The 13,682-nt window shown below is 47.4% G+C and overlaps 24 non-coding genes and 23 pseudogenes across 24 annotated transcripts; all 47 read left to right on the top strand.

Annotated features, from left to right (window-relative positions):
- The first annotated feature begins 100 nt into the window (after positions 1 to 100).
- Positions 101 to 219, top strand: LOC138454735 (5S ribosomal RNA). Its single transcript, XR_011261399.1, has one exon. It is a non-coding gene; the product is annotated as a 5S ribosomal RNA (ribosomal RNA).
- Positions 220 to 325: 106 nt separating this feature from the next.
- LOC138457886 (5S ribosomal RNA) lies at positions 326 to 434 on the top strand (annotated as a pseudogene).
- Positions 435 to 540: 106 nt separating this feature from the next.
- Positions 541 to 659, top strand: LOC138458282 (5S ribosomal RNA; annotated as a pseudogene).
- A 453-nt stretch (positions 660 to 1,112) lies between these two features.
- LOC138455317 (5S ribosomal RNA) lies at positions 1,113 to 1,231 on the top strand. Its single transcript, XR_011261954.1, has one exon. It is a non-coding gene; the product is annotated as a 5S ribosomal RNA (ribosomal RNA).
- Positions 1,232 to 1,337: 106 nt separating this feature from the next.
- On the top strand, positions 1,338 to 1,456 carry LOC138454890 (5S ribosomal RNA). Its single transcript, XR_011261548.1, has one exon. It is a non-coding gene; the product is annotated as a 5S ribosomal RNA (ribosomal RNA).
- A 106-nt stretch (positions 1,457 to 1,562) lies between these two features.
- Positions 1,563 to 1,681, top strand: LOC138455333 (5S ribosomal RNA). The gene has a single exon (XR_011261969.1). It is a non-coding gene; the product is annotated as a 5S ribosomal RNA (ribosomal RNA).
- A 106-nt stretch (positions 1,682 to 1,787) lies between these two features.
- LOC138454087 (5S ribosomal RNA) lies at positions 1,788 to 1,906 on the top strand. Its single transcript, XR_011260780.1, has one exon. It is a non-coding gene; the product is annotated as a 5S ribosomal RNA (ribosomal RNA).
- Positions 1,907 to 2,012: 106 nt separating this feature from the next.
- LOC138462425 (5S ribosomal RNA) lies at positions 2,013 to 2,131 on the top strand. The gene has a single exon (XR_011265022.1). It is a non-coding gene; the product is annotated as a 5S ribosomal RNA (ribosomal RNA).
- Positions 2,132 to 2,237: 106 nt separating this feature from the next.
- On the top strand, positions 2,238 to 2,346 carry LOC138457554 (5S ribosomal RNA; annotated as a pseudogene).
- Positions 2,347 to 3,014: 668 nt separating this feature from the next.
- On the top strand, positions 3,015 to 3,133 carry LOC138454540 (5S ribosomal RNA). Its single transcript, XR_011261212.1, has one exon. It is a non-coding gene; the product is annotated as a 5S ribosomal RNA (ribosomal RNA).
- A 106-nt stretch (positions 3,134 to 3,239) lies between these two features.
- LOC138463832 (5S ribosomal RNA) lies at positions 3,240 to 3,358 on the top strand. Its single transcript, XR_011266416.1, has one exon. It is a non-coding gene; the product is annotated as a 5S ribosomal RNA (ribosomal RNA).
- Positions 3,359 to 3,464: 106 nt separating this feature from the next.
- On the top strand, positions 3,465 to 3,573 carry LOC138457871 (5S ribosomal RNA; annotated as a pseudogene).
- A 106-nt stretch (positions 3,574 to 3,679) lies between these two features.
- Positions 3,680 to 3,788, top strand: LOC138458002 (5S ribosomal RNA; annotated as a pseudogene).
- A 453-nt stretch (positions 3,789 to 4,241) lies between these two features.
- On the top strand, positions 4,242 to 4,370 carry LOC138457801 (5S ribosomal RNA; annotated as a pseudogene).
- Positions 4,371 to 4,476: 106 nt separating this feature from the next.
- On the top strand, positions 4,477 to 4,595 carry LOC138454555 (5S ribosomal RNA). Its single transcript, XR_011261227.1, has one exon. It is a non-coding gene; the product is annotated as a 5S ribosomal RNA (ribosomal RNA).
- Positions 4,596 to 4,701: 106 nt separating this feature from the next.
- Positions 4,702 to 4,820, top strand: LOC138454104 (5S ribosomal RNA). The gene has a single exon (XR_011260797.1). It is a non-coding gene; the product is annotated as a 5S ribosomal RNA (ribosomal RNA).
- Positions 4,821 to 4,926: 106 nt separating this feature from the next.
- Positions 4,927 to 5,045, top strand: LOC138454840 (5S ribosomal RNA). Its single transcript, XR_011261497.1, has one exon. It is a non-coding gene; the product is annotated as a 5S ribosomal RNA (ribosomal RNA).
- Positions 5,046 to 5,151: 106 nt separating this feature from the next.
- Positions 5,152 to 5,260, top strand: LOC138458170 (5S ribosomal RNA; annotated as a pseudogene).
- A 106-nt stretch (positions 5,261 to 5,366) lies between these two features.
- LOC138458281 (5S ribosomal RNA) lies at positions 5,367 to 5,485 on the top strand (annotated as a pseudogene).
- Positions 5,486 to 5,937: 452 nt separating this feature from the next.
- On the top strand, positions 5,938 to 6,056 carry LOC138454826 (5S ribosomal RNA). The gene has a single exon (XR_011261484.1). It is a non-coding gene; the product is annotated as a 5S ribosomal RNA (ribosomal RNA).
- Positions 6,057 to 6,162: 106 nt separating this feature from the next.
- On the top strand, positions 6,163 to 6,281 carry LOC138464968 (5S ribosomal RNA). Its single transcript, XR_011267544.1, has one exon. It is a non-coding gene; the product is annotated as a 5S ribosomal RNA (ribosomal RNA).
- A 106-nt stretch (positions 6,282 to 6,387) lies between these two features.
- On the top strand, positions 6,388 to 6,506 carry LOC138454356 (5S ribosomal RNA). Its single transcript, XR_011261036.1, has one exon. It is a non-coding gene; the product is annotated as a 5S ribosomal RNA (ribosomal RNA).
- Positions 6,507 to 6,612: 106 nt separating this feature from the next.
- LOC138455697 (5S ribosomal RNA) lies at positions 6,613 to 6,721 on the top strand (annotated as a pseudogene).
- Positions 6,722 to 6,827: 106 nt separating this feature from the next.
- On the top strand, positions 6,828 to 6,946 carry LOC138457438 (5S ribosomal RNA; annotated as a pseudogene).
- A 462-nt stretch (positions 6,947 to 7,408) lies between these two features.
- Positions 7,409 to 7,527, top strand: LOC138454082 (5S ribosomal RNA). Its single transcript, XR_011260775.1, has one exon. It is a non-coding gene; the product is annotated as a 5S ribosomal RNA (ribosomal RNA).
- Positions 7,528 to 7,633: 106 nt separating this feature from the next.
- On the top strand, positions 7,634 to 7,752 carry LOC138455448 (5S ribosomal RNA; annotated as a pseudogene).
- Positions 7,753 to 7,858: 106 nt separating this feature from the next.
- Positions 7,859 to 7,977, top strand: LOC138462148 (5S ribosomal RNA). Its single transcript, XR_011264752.1, has one exon. It is a non-coding gene; the product is annotated as a 5S ribosomal RNA (ribosomal RNA).
- A 106-nt stretch (positions 7,978 to 8,083) lies between these two features.
- On the top strand, positions 8,084 to 8,192 carry LOC138459579 (5S ribosomal RNA; annotated as a pseudogene).
- A 106-nt stretch (positions 8,193 to 8,298) lies between these two features.
- LOC138454636 (5S ribosomal RNA) lies at positions 8,299 to 8,417 on the top strand. Its single transcript, XR_011261304.1, has one exon. It is a non-coding gene; the product is annotated as a 5S ribosomal RNA (ribosomal RNA).
- Positions 8,418 to 8,524: 107 nt separating this feature from the next.
- Positions 8,525 to 8,643, top strand: LOC138454103 (5S ribosomal RNA). The gene has a single exon (XR_011260796.1). It is a non-coding gene; the product is annotated as a 5S ribosomal RNA (ribosomal RNA).
- Positions 8,644 to 8,749: 106 nt separating this feature from the next.
- On the top strand, positions 8,750 to 8,868 carry LOC138454839 (5S ribosomal RNA). Its single transcript, XR_011261496.1, has one exon. It is a non-coding gene; the product is annotated as a 5S ribosomal RNA (ribosomal RNA).
- A 106-nt stretch (positions 8,869 to 8,974) lies between these two features.
- LOC138456196 (5S ribosomal RNA) lies at positions 8,975 to 9,083 on the top strand (annotated as a pseudogene).
- Positions 9,084 to 9,189: 106 nt separating this feature from the next.
- On the top strand, positions 9,190 to 9,308 carry LOC138458224 (5S ribosomal RNA; annotated as a pseudogene).
- Positions 9,309 to 9,760: 452 nt separating this feature from the next.
- On the top strand, positions 9,761 to 9,879 carry LOC138454604 (5S ribosomal RNA). The gene has a single exon (XR_011261273.1). It is a non-coding gene; the product is annotated as a 5S ribosomal RNA (ribosomal RNA).
- Positions 9,880 to 9,985: 106 nt separating this feature from the next.
- Positions 9,986 to 10,104, top strand: LOC138455522 (5S ribosomal RNA; annotated as a pseudogene).
- A 106-nt stretch (positions 10,105 to 10,210) lies between these two features.
- LOC138454719 (5S ribosomal RNA) lies at positions 10,211 to 10,329 on the top strand. Its single transcript, XR_011261384.1, has one exon. It is a non-coding gene; the product is annotated as a 5S ribosomal RNA (ribosomal RNA).
- Positions 10,330 to 10,435: 106 nt separating this feature from the next.
- Positions 10,436 to 10,544, top strand: LOC138455660 (5S ribosomal RNA; annotated as a pseudogene).
- A 106-nt stretch (positions 10,545 to 10,650) lies between these two features.
- Positions 10,651 to 10,769, top strand: LOC138458332 (5S ribosomal RNA; annotated as a pseudogene).
- Positions 10,770 to 11,232: 463 nt separating this feature from the next.
- Positions 11,233 to 11,351, top strand: LOC138462459 (5S ribosomal RNA). Its single transcript, XR_011265055.1, has one exon. It is a non-coding gene; the product is annotated as a 5S ribosomal RNA (ribosomal RNA).
- Positions 11,352 to 11,458: 107 nt separating this feature from the next.
- LOC138455447 (5S ribosomal RNA) lies at positions 11,459 to 11,577 on the top strand (annotated as a pseudogene).
- A 107-nt stretch (positions 11,578 to 11,684) lies between these two features.
- LOC138462511 (5S ribosomal RNA) lies at positions 11,685 to 11,803 on the top strand. Its single transcript, XR_011265107.1, has one exon. It is a non-coding gene; the product is annotated as a 5S ribosomal RNA (ribosomal RNA).
- A 106-nt stretch (positions 11,804 to 11,909) lies between these two features.
- Positions 11,910 to 12,018, top strand: LOC138458577 (5S ribosomal RNA; annotated as a pseudogene).
- A 106-nt stretch (positions 12,019 to 12,124) lies between these two features.
- LOC138455808 (5S ribosomal RNA) lies at positions 12,125 to 12,243 on the top strand (annotated as a pseudogene).
- A 106-nt stretch (positions 12,244 to 12,349) lies between these two features.
- On the top strand, positions 12,350 to 12,484 carry LOC138456573 (5S ribosomal RNA; annotated as a pseudogene).
- A 106-nt stretch (positions 12,485 to 12,590) lies between these two features.
- LOC138455949 (5S ribosomal RNA) lies at positions 12,591 to 12,699 on the top strand (annotated as a pseudogene).
- A 106-nt stretch (positions 12,700 to 12,805) lies between these two features.
- LOC138454406 (5S ribosomal RNA) lies at positions 12,806 to 12,924 on the top strand. The gene has a single exon (XR_011261084.1). It is a non-coding gene; the product is annotated as a 5S ribosomal RNA (ribosomal RNA).
- Positions 12,925 to 13,030: 106 nt separating this feature from the next.
- Positions 13,031 to 13,139, top strand: LOC138456232 (5S ribosomal RNA; annotated as a pseudogene).
- Positions 13,140 to 13,682: the final 543 nt, after the last annotated feature.

Here is a 13,682-nt window from a genome sequence, read left to right as displayed (position 1 = left end):
TGCTCCAAGTTCAGGAAGTGAGCCATTTCTCAATTGCCTTTCAAAACTGCAAGGTCTAGCCGACTAGATGCTTAAAAGTACAAAACTCACTAGGCCCAGAGCCTACGGCCACACGACACTGAATGCGCCCGATCTCGTCTGATCTCAGAAGCTAAGCAGTGTCGGGCCTAGTTAGTACCTGGATGGGAGACCGCCTGGGAATACCAGGTGCTGTAGGCTTTTTTGTACTCCAAGTTCAGGAAGTGAGCCATTTTTCAATTGCCTTTCAAAACTGCAAGGTCTAGCCGACTAGATGCTTAAAAGTACACAACTCACTAGGCTCAGAGCCTACGGCCACACCACACTGAATGCGCCCGATCTCGGAAGTTGAGCAGTGTCAGGCCTAGTTAGTACCTGGATGGGAGACCGCCTGGGAATACCAGGTGCTGTAGGCTTTTTTGTGCTCCAAGTTCAGGAAGTGAGCCATTTCTCAATTGCCTTTCAAAACTGCAAGGTCTAGCCGACTAGATGCTTAAAAGTACAAAACTCACTAGGCCCAGAGCCTACGGCCACACCACACTGAATGCGCCCAATCTCGTCTGATCTCGGAAGCTAAGCAATGTCAGGCCTAGTTAGTACCTGGATGGGAGACCGCCTAGCAATACCAGGTGCTGCAGGCTATTTTGTGCTCCATGATTAGTAATTGCGCAACTTCTCAATTACTTTTCAAATTTGGTATGTTTCCAAAATAATTGTATCCCGTTTTATAGCGGAAATGTTGGACAACATCATGAGGGCTGGAGCTACCTTTTTACATAGAATTAGCATACAGGTAGTGTGTTCATGGGTAATAAATCGACTTTCACATGTAATGCAGTACAGAGAATATTGAGTCCTTCAAAAGGCATGAAAGAAAACCATTATTGTGTTGATTGTTCTCTCCACCTCCCTGCAACAGACACAGGATGGATGAATTAAAGTTATCCTACCAGACATAGGAGTCCTGAATGGGACCACCAGTCTTATATATCTCGCCTGATCGAGCAATGAGCGTGGTATCATGTTGCAAGTGGCTGCATGGCTTAGCTTACTAAATGCAAATGCATAAGAGTAATATTCTTAGCAATCCTAGAGCCTACGGCCACACCACACTGAATGCACCCGATCTTGTCTGATCTCGGAAGTTAACCAGTGTCAGGCCTAGTTAGTACCTGGATGGGAGACCGCCTCGGAATACCAGGTGCTGTAGGCTTTTTTGTGCTCCAAGTTCAGGAAGTGAGCCATTTCTCAATTGCCTTTCAAAACTGCAAGGTCTAGCCGACTAGATGCTAAAAAGTACAAAACTCACTAGGCCCAGAGCCTACGGCCACACCACACTGAATGCGCCCGATCTCGTCTGATCTCGGAAGCTAAGTAGTGTCGGGCCTAGTTAGTGCCTGGATGGGAGACCGCCTCGGAATACCAGGTGCTGTAGGCCTTTTTGTGCTCCAAGTTCAGGAAGTGAGCCATTTCTCAATTGCCTTTCAAAACTGCAAGGTCTAGCCGACTAGATGCTTAAAAGTACAAAACTCACTAGGCCCATAGCCTACGGCCACACCACACTGAATGCGCCCGATCTCCTCTGATCTCGGAAGCTAAGCAGTGTCGGCCCTAGTTAGTACCTGGATGGGAGACCGCCTGGTAATACCAGGTGCTGTAGGCTTTTTTGTGCTCCAAGTTCAGGAAGTGAGCCATTTCTCAATTGCCTTTCAAAACTGCAAGGTCTAGCCGACTAGATGCTTAAAAGTACAAAACTCAGTAGGCCCAGAGCCTACGGCCACACCACACTGAATGCGCCCGATCTCCTCTGATCTCGGAAGCTAAGCAGTGTCGGGCCTAGTTAGTACCTGGATGGGAGACCGCCTGGTAATACCAGGTGCTGTAGGCTTTTTTGTACTCCAAGTTCAGGAAGTGAGCCATTTCTCAATTGCCTTTCAAAACTGCAAGGTCTAGCCGACTAGGTGCTTAAAAGTACAAAACTCACTAGGCCCAGAGCCTACGGCCACACCACACTGAATGCACCCGATCTCGTCTGATCTCAGAAGCTAAGCAGTGTCGGGCCTAGTTAGTACCTGGATGGGAGACCGCCTGGGAATACCAGGTGCTGTAGGCTTTTTTGTGCTCCAAGTTCAGGAAGTGAGCCATTTCTCAATTGCCTTTCAAAACTGCAAGGTCTAGCCGACTAGATGCTTAAAAGTACAAAACTCACTAGGCCCAGAGCCTACGGCCACACCACACTGAATGCGCCTGATCTCGGAAGTTAAGCAGTGTCGGGCCTAGTTAGTACCTGGATGGGAGACCGCCTGGTAATACCAGGTGCTGTAGGCTTTTTTGTGCTCCAAGTTCAGGAAGTGAGCCATTTCTCAATTGCCTTTCAAAACTGCAAGGTCTAGCCGACTAGATGCTTAAAAGTACAAAACTCACTAAGCCCAGAGCCTACGGCCACACCACACTGAATGCGTCTGATCTCGGAAGCTACGCAATGTCAGGCCTAGTTAGTACCTGGATGGGAGACCGCCTGGCAATACCAGGTGAGGTAGGCTATTTTGTGCTCCATGATTAGTAATTGCGCAACTTCTCAATTACTTTTCAAATTTGGTATGTTTCCAAAATAATTGTATCCCATTTTATAGCAGAAATGTTGGACAACATCATGAGGGCTGGAGCTACCTTTTTACATAGAATTAGCATACAGGTAGTGTGTTCATGGGTAATAAATCGACTTTCACATGTAATGCAGTACAGAGAATATTGAGTCCTTCAAGAGGCATGAAAGAAAACCATTATTGTGTTGATTGTTCTCTCCACCTCCCTGCAACAGACACAGGATGGATGAATTAAAGTTATCCTACCAGACATAGGAGTCCTGAATGGGCCCACCAGTCTTATATATCTCGCCTGATCGAGCGATGAGCGTGGTATCATGTTGCAAGTGGCTGCATGGCTTAGCTTACTAAATGCAAATGCATAAGAGTAATATTCTTAGCATTCCTAGAGCCTACGGCCACACCACACTGAACGCACCCGATCTCGTCTGATCTCGGAAGTTAAGCAGTATCAGGCCTAGTTAGTACCTGGATGGGAGACCGCCTCGGAATACCAGGTGCTGTAGGCCTTTTTGTGCTCCAAGTTCAGGAAGTGAGCCATTTCTCAATTGCCTTTCAAAACTGCAAGGTCTAGCCGACTAGATGCTTAAAAGTACAAAACTCACTAGGCCCAGAGCCTACGGCCTCACCACACTGAATGCGCCCGATCTCCTCTGATCTCGGAAGCTAAGCAGTGTCGGGCCTAGTTAGTACCTGGATGGGAGACCGCCTGGGAATACCAGGTGCTGTAGGCTTTTTTGTGCTCCAAGTTCAGGAAGTGAGCCATTTCTCAATTGCCTTTCAAAACTGCAAGGTCTAGCCGACTAGATGCTTAAAAGTACAAAACTCAGTAGGCCCAGAGCCTACGGCCACACCACACTAAATGCGCCCGATCTCGGAAGCTAAGCAGTGTCGGCCCTAGTTAGTACCTGGATGGGAGACCCCCTGGGAATACCAGGTGCTGTAGGCTTTTTTGTACTCCAAGTTCAGGAAGTGAGCCATTTCTCAATTTCCTTTCAAAACTGCAAGGTCTAGCCGACTAGATGCTTAAAAGTACAAAACTCACTAGGCCCAGAGCCTACGGCCACACCACACTGAATGCACCTGATCTTGGAAACTAAGCAGTGTCGGGCCTAGTTAGTACCTGGATGGGAGACCGCCTGGGAATACCAGGTGCTGTAGGCTATTTTGTGCTCCATGATTAGTAATTGCGCAACTTCTCAATTACTTTTCAAATTTGGTATGTTTCCAAAATAATTGTATCCCGTTTTATAGCGGAAATGTTGGACAACATCATGAGGGCTGGAGCTACCTTTTTACATAGAATTAGCATACAGGTAGTGTGTTCATGGGTAATAAATCGACTTTCACATGTAATGCAGTACAGAGAATATTGAGTCCTTCAAGAGGCATGAAAGAAAACCATTATTGTGTTGATTGTTCTCTCCATCTCCCTGCAACAGACACAGGATGGATGAATTAAAGTTATCCTACCAGACATAGGAGTCCTGAATGGGCCCACCAGTCTTATATATCTCGCCTGATCGAGCGATGAGCGTGGTATCATGTTGCAAGTGGCTGCATGGCTTAGCTTACTAAATGCAAATGCATAAGAGTAATATTCTTAGCATTCCTAGAGCCTACGGCCACACCACACTGAATGCACCTGATCTGACCTGATCTGGTCTGATCTTGGAAGTTAAGCAGTGTCAGGCCTAGTTAGTACCTGGATGGGAGACTGCCTGGGAATACCAGGTGCTGTAGGCTTTTTTGTGCTCCAAGTTCAGGAAGTGAGCCATTTCTCAATTGCCTTTCAAAACTGCAAGGTCTAGCCGACTAGATGCTTAAAAGTACAAAACTCACTAGGCAAAGAGCCTACGGCCACACCACACTGAATGCGCCCGATCTCGTCTGATCTCAGAAGCTAAGCAGTGTCAGGCCTAGTTAGTACCTGGATGGGAGACCGCCTGGGAATACCAGGTGCTGTAGGCTTTTTTGTACTCCAAGTTCAGGAAGTGAGCCATTTCTCAATTGCCTTTCAAAACTGCAAGGTCTAGCCGACTAGATGCTTAAAAGTACAAAACTCACTAGGCCGATAGCCTACGGCCACACCACACTGAATGCGCCCGATCTTGTCTGATCTCGGAAGCTAAGCATTGTCGGGCCTAGTTAGTACCTGGATGGGAGACCGCCTGGGAATACCAGGTGCTGTAGGCTTTTTTGTACTCCAAGTTCAGGAAGTGAGCCATTTCTCAATTGCCTTTCAAAACTGCAAGGTCTAGCTGACTAGATGCTTAAAAGTACAAAACTCACTAGGCCCAGAGCCTACGGCCACACCACACTGAATGCGCCCGATCTCGTCTGATCTCGGAAGCTAAGCAGTGTCGGGCCTAGTTAATACCTGGATGGGAGACGGCCTGGGAATACCAGGTGCTGTAGGCTTTTTTGTGCTCCAAGTTCAGGAAGTGAGCCATTTTTCGTTTGCCTTTCAAAACTGCAAGGTCTAGCCGACTAGATGCTTAAAAGTACAAAACTCACTAGGCCCAGAGCCTACGGCCACACCACACTGAATGCGCCCGATCTCGGAAGTTAAGCAGTGTCAGGCCTAGTTAGTACCTGGATGTGAGACCGCCTGGGAATACCAGGTGCTGTAGGCTTTTTTGTGCTCCAAGTTCAGGAAGTGAGCCATTTCTCAATTGCCTTTCAAAACTGCAAGGTCTAGCCGACTAGATGCTTAAAAGTACAAAACTCACTAGGCCCAGAGCCTACGGCCACACCACACTGAATGCGCCCAATCTCGTCTGATCTCGGAAGCTAAGCAATGTCAGGCCTAGTTAGTACCTGGATGGGAGACCGCCTAGCAATACCAGGTGCTGCAGGCTATTTTGTGCTCCATGATTAGTAATTGCGCAACTTTTCAAATTTGGTATGTTTCCAAAATAATTGTATCCCGTTTTATAGCGGAAATGTTGGACAACATCATGAGGGCTGGAGCTACCTTTTTACATAGAATTAGCATACAGGTAGTGTGTTCATGGGTAATAAATCGACTTTCACATGTAATGCAGTACAGAGAATATTGAGTCCTTCAAGAGGCATGAAAGAAAACCATTATTGTGTTGATTGTTCTCTCCACTTCCCTGCAACAGACACAGGATGGATGAATTAAAGTTATCCTACCAGACATAGGAGTCCTGAATGGGCCCACCAGTCTTATATATCTCGCCTGATCGAGCCTGATCAAGCGATGAGCGTGGTATCATGTTGCAAGTGGCTGCATGGCTTAGCTTACTAAATGCAAATGCATAAGAGTAATATTCTTAGCATTCCTAGAGCCTACGGCCACACCACACTGAATGCACCCGATCTTGTCTGATCTCGGAAGTTAAGCAGTGTCAGGCCTAGTTAGTACCTGGATGGGAGACCGCCTCGGAATACCAGGTGCTGTAGGCATTTTTGTGCTCCAAGTTCAGGAAGTGAGCCATTTCTCAATTGCCTTTCAAAACTGCAAGGTCTAGCCGACTAGATGCTTAAAAGTACAAAACTCACTAGGCCCAGAGCCTACGGCCACACCACACTGAATGCGCCCGATCTCGTCTGATCTCGGAAGCTAAGTAGTGTTGGGCCTAGTTAGTGCCTGGATGGGAGACCGCCTGGGAATACCAGGTGCTGTAGGCTTTTTTGTGCTCCAAGTTCAGGAAGTGAGCCATTTCTCAATTGCCTTTCAAAACTGCAAGTTCTAGCCGACTAGATGCTTAAAAGTACAAAACTCACTAGGCCCAGAGCCTACAGCCACACCACACTGAATGCGCCCGATCTCGTCTGATCTCGGAAGCTAAGCAGTGTCGGGCCTACTTAGTACTTGGATGGGAGACGGCCTGGGAATAACAGGTGCTGTAGGCTTTTTTGTGCCCCAAGTTCAGGAAGTGAGCCATTTCTCAATTTCCATTCAAAACTGCAAGGTCTAGCCGACTAGATGCTTAAAAGTACAAAACTCACTAGACCCAGAGCCTACGGCCACACCACACTGAATGCGCCCGATCTCGGAAGTTAAGCAGTGTCGGGCCTAGTTAGTACCTGGATGGGAGACCGCCTGGGAATACCAGGTGCTGTAGGCTTTTTTGTGCTCCAAGTTCAGGAAGTGAGCCATTTCTCAATTGCCTTTCAAAACTGCAAGGTCTAGCCGACTAGATGCTTAAAAGTACAAAACTAACTAGGCCCAGAGCCTACGGCCACACCACACTGAATGCGCCCAATCTCGTCTGATCTCGGAAGCTAAGCAACGTCAGGCCTAGTTAGTACCTGGATGGGAGACCTCCTGGCAATACCAGGTGCTGTAGGCTATTTTGTGCTCCATGATTAGTAATTGCGCAACTTCTCAATTACTTTTCAAATTTGGTATGTTTCCAAAATAATTGTATCCCGTTTTATAGCGGAAATGTTGGACAACATCATGAGGGCTGGAGCTACCTTTTTACATAGAATTAGCATACAGGTAGTGTGTTCATGGTAATAAATCGACTTTCACATGTAATGCAGTACAGAGAATATTGAGTCCTTCAAGAGGCATGAAAGAAAACCATTATTGTGTTGATTGTTCTCTCCACCTCCCTGCAACAGACACAGGATGGATGAATTAAAGTTATCCTAAAAAACATTGGAGTCCTGAATGGGCCCACCAGTCTTATATATCTCGCCTGATCGAGCCTGATCGAGCGATGAGCGTGGTATCATGTTGCAAGTGGCTGCATGGCTTATCTTACTAAATGCAAATGCATAAGAGTAATATTCTTAGCATTCCTAGAGCCTACGGCCACACCACACTGAATGCACCCGATCTCGTCTGATCTCGGAAGTTAAGCAGTGTCTGGCCTAGTTAGTACCTGGATGGGAGACCGCCTGGGAATACCAGATGCTGTAGGCTTTTTTGTGCTCCAAGTTCAGGAAGTGAGCCATTTCTCAATTGCCTTTCAAAACTGCAAGGTCTAGCCGACTAGATGCTTAAAAGTACAAAACTCACTAGGCCCAGAGCCTACGGCCACACCACACTGAATGCGCCCGATCTCGTCTGATCTCAGAAGCTAAGCAGTGTCGGGCCTAGTTAGTACCTGGATGGCAGACCGCCTGGGAATACCAGATGCTGTAGGCTTTTTTGTACTCCAAGTTCACGAAGTGAGCCATTTCTCAATTGCCTTTCAAAACTGCAAAGTCTAGCCGACTAGATGCTTAAAAGTACAAAACTCAGTAGGCCCAGAGCCTACGGCCACACCACACTGAATGCGCCCGATCTCGTCTGATCTCGGAAGCTAAGCAGTGTCGGGCCTAGTTAGTACCTGGATGGGAGACCGCCTGGGAATACCAGGTGCTGTAGGCTTTTTTGTGCTCCAAGTTCAGGAAGTGAGCCATTTCTCAATTGCCTTTCAAAACTGCAAGGTCTAGCTGACTAGATGCTTAAAAGTACAAAACTCACTAGGCCCAGAGCCTACGGCCACACGGCACTGAATGCGCCTGATCTCGGAAGCTAAGCAGTGTCGGGCCTAGTTAGTGCCTGGATGGGAGACCGCCTGGGAATACCAGGTGCTGTCGGCTTTTTTGTGCTCCAAGTTCAGGAAGTGAGCCATTTCGCAATTGCCTTTCAAAACTGCAAGTTCTAGCCGACTAGATGCTTAAAAGTACAAAACTCACTAGGCCCAGAGCCTACAGCCACACCACACTGAATGCGCCTGATCTCGTCTGATCTCGGAAGCTAAGCAGTGTTGGGCCTAGTTAGTACCTGGATGGGAGACGGCCCGGGAATACCAGGTGCTGTAGGCTTTTTTGTGCTCCAAGTTCAGGAAATGAGCCATTTCTCAATTGCCTTTCAAAACTGCAAGGTCTAGCCGACTAGATGCTTAAAAGTACAAAACTCACTAGGCCTGATAGCCTACGGCCACACCACACTGAATGCGCCCGATCTTGTCTGATCTCGGAAGCTAAGCATTGTCGGGCCTAGTTAGTACCTGGATGGGAGACCGCCTGGGAATACCAGGTGCTGTAGGCTTTTTTGTACTCCAAGTTCAGGAAGTGAGCCATTTCTCAATTGCCTTTCAAAACTGCAAGGTCTAGCTGACTAGATGCTTAAAAGTACAAAACTCACTAGGCCCAGAGCCTACGGCCACACCACACTGAATGCGCCCGATCTCGTCTGATCTCGGAAGCTAAGCAGTGTCGGGCCTAGTTAATACCTGGATGGGAGACGGCCTGGGAATACCAGGTGCTGTAGGCTTTTTTGTGCTCCAAGTTCAGGAAGTGAGCCATTTTTCAATTGCCTTTCAAAACTGCAAGGTCTAGCCGACTAGATGCTTAAAAGTACAAAACTCACTAGGCCCAGAGCCTACGGCCACACCACACTGAATGCGCCCGATCTCGGAAGTTAAGCAGTGTCAGGCCTAGTTAGTACCTGGATGGGAGACCGCCTGGGAATACCAGGTGCTGTAGGCTTTTTTGTGCTCCAAGTTCAGGAAGTGAGCCATTTCTCAATTGCCTTTCAAAACTGCAAGGTCTAGCCGACTAGATGCTTAAAAGTACAAAACTCACTAGGCCCAGAGCCTACGGCCACACCACACTGAATGCGCCCAATCTCGTCTGATCTCGGAAGCTAAGCAATGTCAGGCCTAGTTAGTACCTGGATGGGAGACCACCTAGCAATACCAGGTGCTGCAGGCTATTTTGTGCTCCATGATTAGTAATTGCGCAACTTTTCAAATTTGGTATGTTTCCAAAATAATTGTATCCCGTTTTATAGCGGAAATGTTGGACAACATCATGAGGGCTGGAGCTACCTTTTTACATAGAATTAGCATACAGGTAGTGTGTTCATGGGTAATAAATCGACTTTCACATGTAATGCAGTACAGAGAATATTGAGTCCTTCAAGAGGCATGAAAGAAAACCATTATTGTGTTGATTGTTCTCTCCACTTCCCTGCAACAGACACAGGATGGATGAATTAAAGTTATCCTACCAGACATAGGAGTCCTGAATGGGCCCACCAGTCTTATATATCTCGCCTGATCGAGCCTGATCAAGCGATGAGCGTGGTATCATGTTGCAAGTGGCTGCATGGCTTAGCTTACTAAATGCAAATGCATAAGAGTAATATTCTTAGCATTCCTAGAGCCTACGGCCACACCACACTGAATGCACCCGATCTTGTCTGATCTCGGAAGTTAAGCAGTGTCAGGCCTAGTTAGTACCTGGATGGGAGACCGCCTCGGAATACCAGGTGCTGTAGGCTTTTTTGTGCTCCAAGTTCAGGAAGTGAGCCATTTCTCAATTGCCTTTCAAAACTGCAAGGTCTAGCCGACTAGATGCTTAAAAGTACAAAACTCACTAGGCCCAGAGCCTACGGCCACACCACACTGAATGCGCCCGATCTCGTCTGATCTCGGAAGCTAAGTAGTGTCGGGGCTAGTTAGTGCCTGGATGGGAGACCGCCTGGGAATACCAGGTGCTGTAGGCTTTTTTGTGCTCCAAGTTCAGGAAGTGAGCCATTTCTCAATTGCCTTTCAAAACTGCAAGTTCTAGCCGACTAGATGCTTAAAAGTACAAAACTCACTAGGCCCAGAGCCTACAGCCACACCACACTGAATGCGCCCGATCTCGTCTGATCTCGGAAGCTAAGCAGTGTCGGGCCTACTTAGTACTTGGATGGGAGACGGCCTGGGAATACCAGGTGCTGTAGGCTTTTTTGTGCCCCAAGTTCAGGAAGTGAGCCATTTCTCAATTTCCTTTCAAAACTGCAAGGTCTAGCCGACTAGATGCTTAAAAGTACAAAACACACTAGACCCAGAGCCTACGGCCACACCACACTGAATGCGCCCGATCTCGGAAGTTAAGCAGTGTCGGGCCTAGTTAGTACCGGGATGGGAGACCGCCTGGGAATACCAGGTGCTGTAGGCTTTTTTGTGCTCCAAGTTCAGGAAGTGAGCCATTTCTCAATTGCCTTTCAAAACTGCAAGGTCTAGCCGACTAGATGCTTAAAAGTACAAAACTAACTAGGCACAGAGCCTATGGCCACACCACACTGAATGCGCCCAATCTCGTCTGATCTCGGAAGCTAAGCAATGTCATGCCTAGTTAGTACCTGGATGGGAGACCTCCTGGCAATACCAGGTGCTGTAGGCTATTTTGTGCTCCATGATTAGTAATTGCGCAACTTCTCAATTACTTTTCAAATTTGGTATGTTTCCAAAATAATTGTATCCCGTTTTATAGCGGAAATGTTGGACAACATCATGAGGGCTGGAGCTACCTTTTTACATAGAATTAGCATACAGGTAGTGTGTTCATGGGTAATAAATCGACTTTCACATGTAATGCAGTACAGAGAATATTGAGTCCTTCAAGAGGCATGAAAGAAAACCATTATTGTGTTGATTGTTCTCTCCACCTCCCTGCAACAGACACAGGATGGATGAATTAAAGTTATCCTACCAGACATAGGAGTCCTGAATGGGCCCACCAGTCTTATATATCTCGCCTGATCGAGCCTGATCGAGCGATGAGCGTGGTATCATGTTGCAAGTGGCTGCATGGCTTATCTTACTAAATGCAAATGCATAAGAGTAATATTCTTAGCATTCCTAGAGCCTACGGCCACACCACACTGAATGCACCCGATCTCGTCTGATCTCGGAAGTTAAGCAGTGTCTGGCCTAGTTAGTACCTGGATGGGAGACCGCCTGGGAATACCAGGTGCTGTAGGCTTTTTTGTGCTCCAAGTTCAGGAAGTGAGCCATTTCTCAATTGCCTTTCAAAACTGCAAGGTCTAGCCGACTAGATGCTTAAAAAGTACAAAACTCACTAGGCCCAGAGCCTACGGCCACACCACACTGAATGCGCCCGATCTCGTCTGATCTCAGAAGCTAAGCAGTGTCGGGCCTAGTTAGTACCTGGATGGCAGACCGCCTGGGAATACCAGATGCTGTAGGCTTTTTTTGTACTCCAAGTTCAGGAAGTGAGCCATTTCTCAATTGCCTTTCAAAACTGCAAAGTCTAGCCGACTAGATGCTTAAAAGTACAAAACTCAGTAAGCCCAGAGCCTACGGCCACACCACACTGAATGCGCCCGATCTCGTCTGATCTCGGAAGCTAAGCAGTGTCGGGCCTAGTTAGTACCTGGATGGGAGACTGCCTGGGAATACCAGGTGCTGTAGGCTTTTTTGTGCTCCAAGTTCAGGAAGTGAGCCATTTCTCAATTGCCTTTCAAAACTGCAAGGTCTAGCTGACTAGATGCTTAAAAGTACAAAACTCACTAGGCCCAGAGCCTACGGCCACACCGCACTGAATGCGCCTGATCTCGGAAGCTAAGCAGTGTCGGGCCTAGTTAGTGCCTGGATGGGAGACCGCCTGGGAATACCAGGTGCTGTCGGCTTTTTTGTGCTCCAAGTTCAGGAAGTGAGCCATTTCTCAATTGCCTTTCAAAACTGCAAGTTCTAGCCGACTAGATGCTTAAAAGTACAAAACTCACTAGGCCCAGAGCCTAAAGCCACACCACACTGAATGCGCCTGATCTCATCTGATCTCGGAAGCTAAGCAGTGTTGGGCCTAGTTAGTACCTGGATGGGAGACGGCCCAGGAATACCAGGTGCTGTAGGCTTTTTTGTGCTCCAAGTTCAGGAAATGAGCCATTTCTCAATTGCCTTTCAAAACTGCAAGGTCTAGCTGACTAGATGCTTAAAAGTACAAAACTCACTAGGCCCAGAGCCTACGGCCACACCACACTGAATGCGCCCGATCTCGTCTGATCTTGGAAGCTAAGCAGTGTTGGGCCTAGTTAGTACCTGGATGGGAGACCACCTGGTACTAACTAGGCCTGGGAATACCAGGTGCTGTAGGCTTTTTTGTGCTCCATGTTCAGGAAGTGAGCCATTTCTCAATTGCCTTTCAAAACTGCAAGGTCTAGCCGACTAGATGCTTAAAAGTACAAAACTCACTAAGCCCAGAGCCTACGGCCACACCACACTGAATGCGCCCGATCTCGGAAGCTAAGCAGTGTCGGGCCTAGTTAGTACCTGAATGGGAGACCTCCTGGGAATACCAGGTGCTGTAGGCTTTTTTGTACTCCAAGTACAGGAAGTGAGCCATTTCTCAATTGCCTTTCAAAACTGCAAGGTCTAGCCGACTAGATTCTTAAAAGTACAAAACTCACTAGGCCCAGAGCCTACGGCCACACCACACTGAATGCGCCCGATCTCGTCTAATCTCAGAAGCTAAGCAGTGTTGGGCCTAGTTAGTACCTGGATGGGAGACCGCCTGGGAATACCAGGTGCTGTAGGCTTTTTTGTGCTCCAAGTTCAGGAAGTGAGCTATTTCTCAATTGCCTTTCAAAACTGCAAGTTCTAGCCGACTAGATGCTTAAAAGTACAAAACTCACTAGACCCAGAGCCTACAGCCACACCACACTGAATGCGCCCGATCTCAGAAGTTAAGCAGTGTCGGGCCTAGTTAGTACCTGGATGGGAGACCGCCTGGGAATACCAGGTGCTGTAGGCTTTTTTGTGCTCCAAGTTCAGGAAGTGAGCCATTTCTCAATTGCCTTTCAAAACTGCAAGGTCTAGCCGACTAGATGCTTAAAAGTACAAAACTCACTAAGCCCAGAGCCTACGGCCACACCACACTGAATGCGTCTGATCTCGGAAGCTAAGCAATGTCAGGCCTAGTTAGTACCTGGATGGGAGACCGCCTGGCAATACCAGGTGCTGTAGGCTATTTTGTGCTCCATGATTAGTAATTGCGCAACTTCTCAATTACTTTTCAAATTTGGTATGTTTCCAAAATAATTGTATCCCATTTTATAGCGGAAATGTTGGACAACATCATGAGGGCTGGAGCTACCTTTTTACATAGAATTAGCATACAGGTAGTGTGTTCATGGGTAATAAATCGACTTTCACATGTAATGCAGTACAGAGAATATTGAGTCCTTCAAGAGGCATGAAAGAAAACCATTATTGTGTTGATTGTTCTCTCCACCTCCCTGCAACAGACACAGGATGGATGAATTAAAGTTATCCTACCAGACATAGGAGTCCTGAA

Source organism: Ambystoma mexicanum, chromosome 4p (genome assembly GCF_040938575.1).
Source record: "Ambystoma mexicanum isolate Mex_15411 chromosome 4p, UKY_AmexF1_1, whole genome shotgun sequence".
NCBI classification, from domain to species: domain Eukaryota; kingdom Metazoa; phylum Chordata; class Amphibia; order Caudata; family Ambystomatidae; genus Ambystoma; species Ambystoma mexicanum.
The sequence above is the reverse complement of the archived record's forward strand: the minus strand, read 5'-3'. Positions and strand labels throughout refer to the sequence as shown.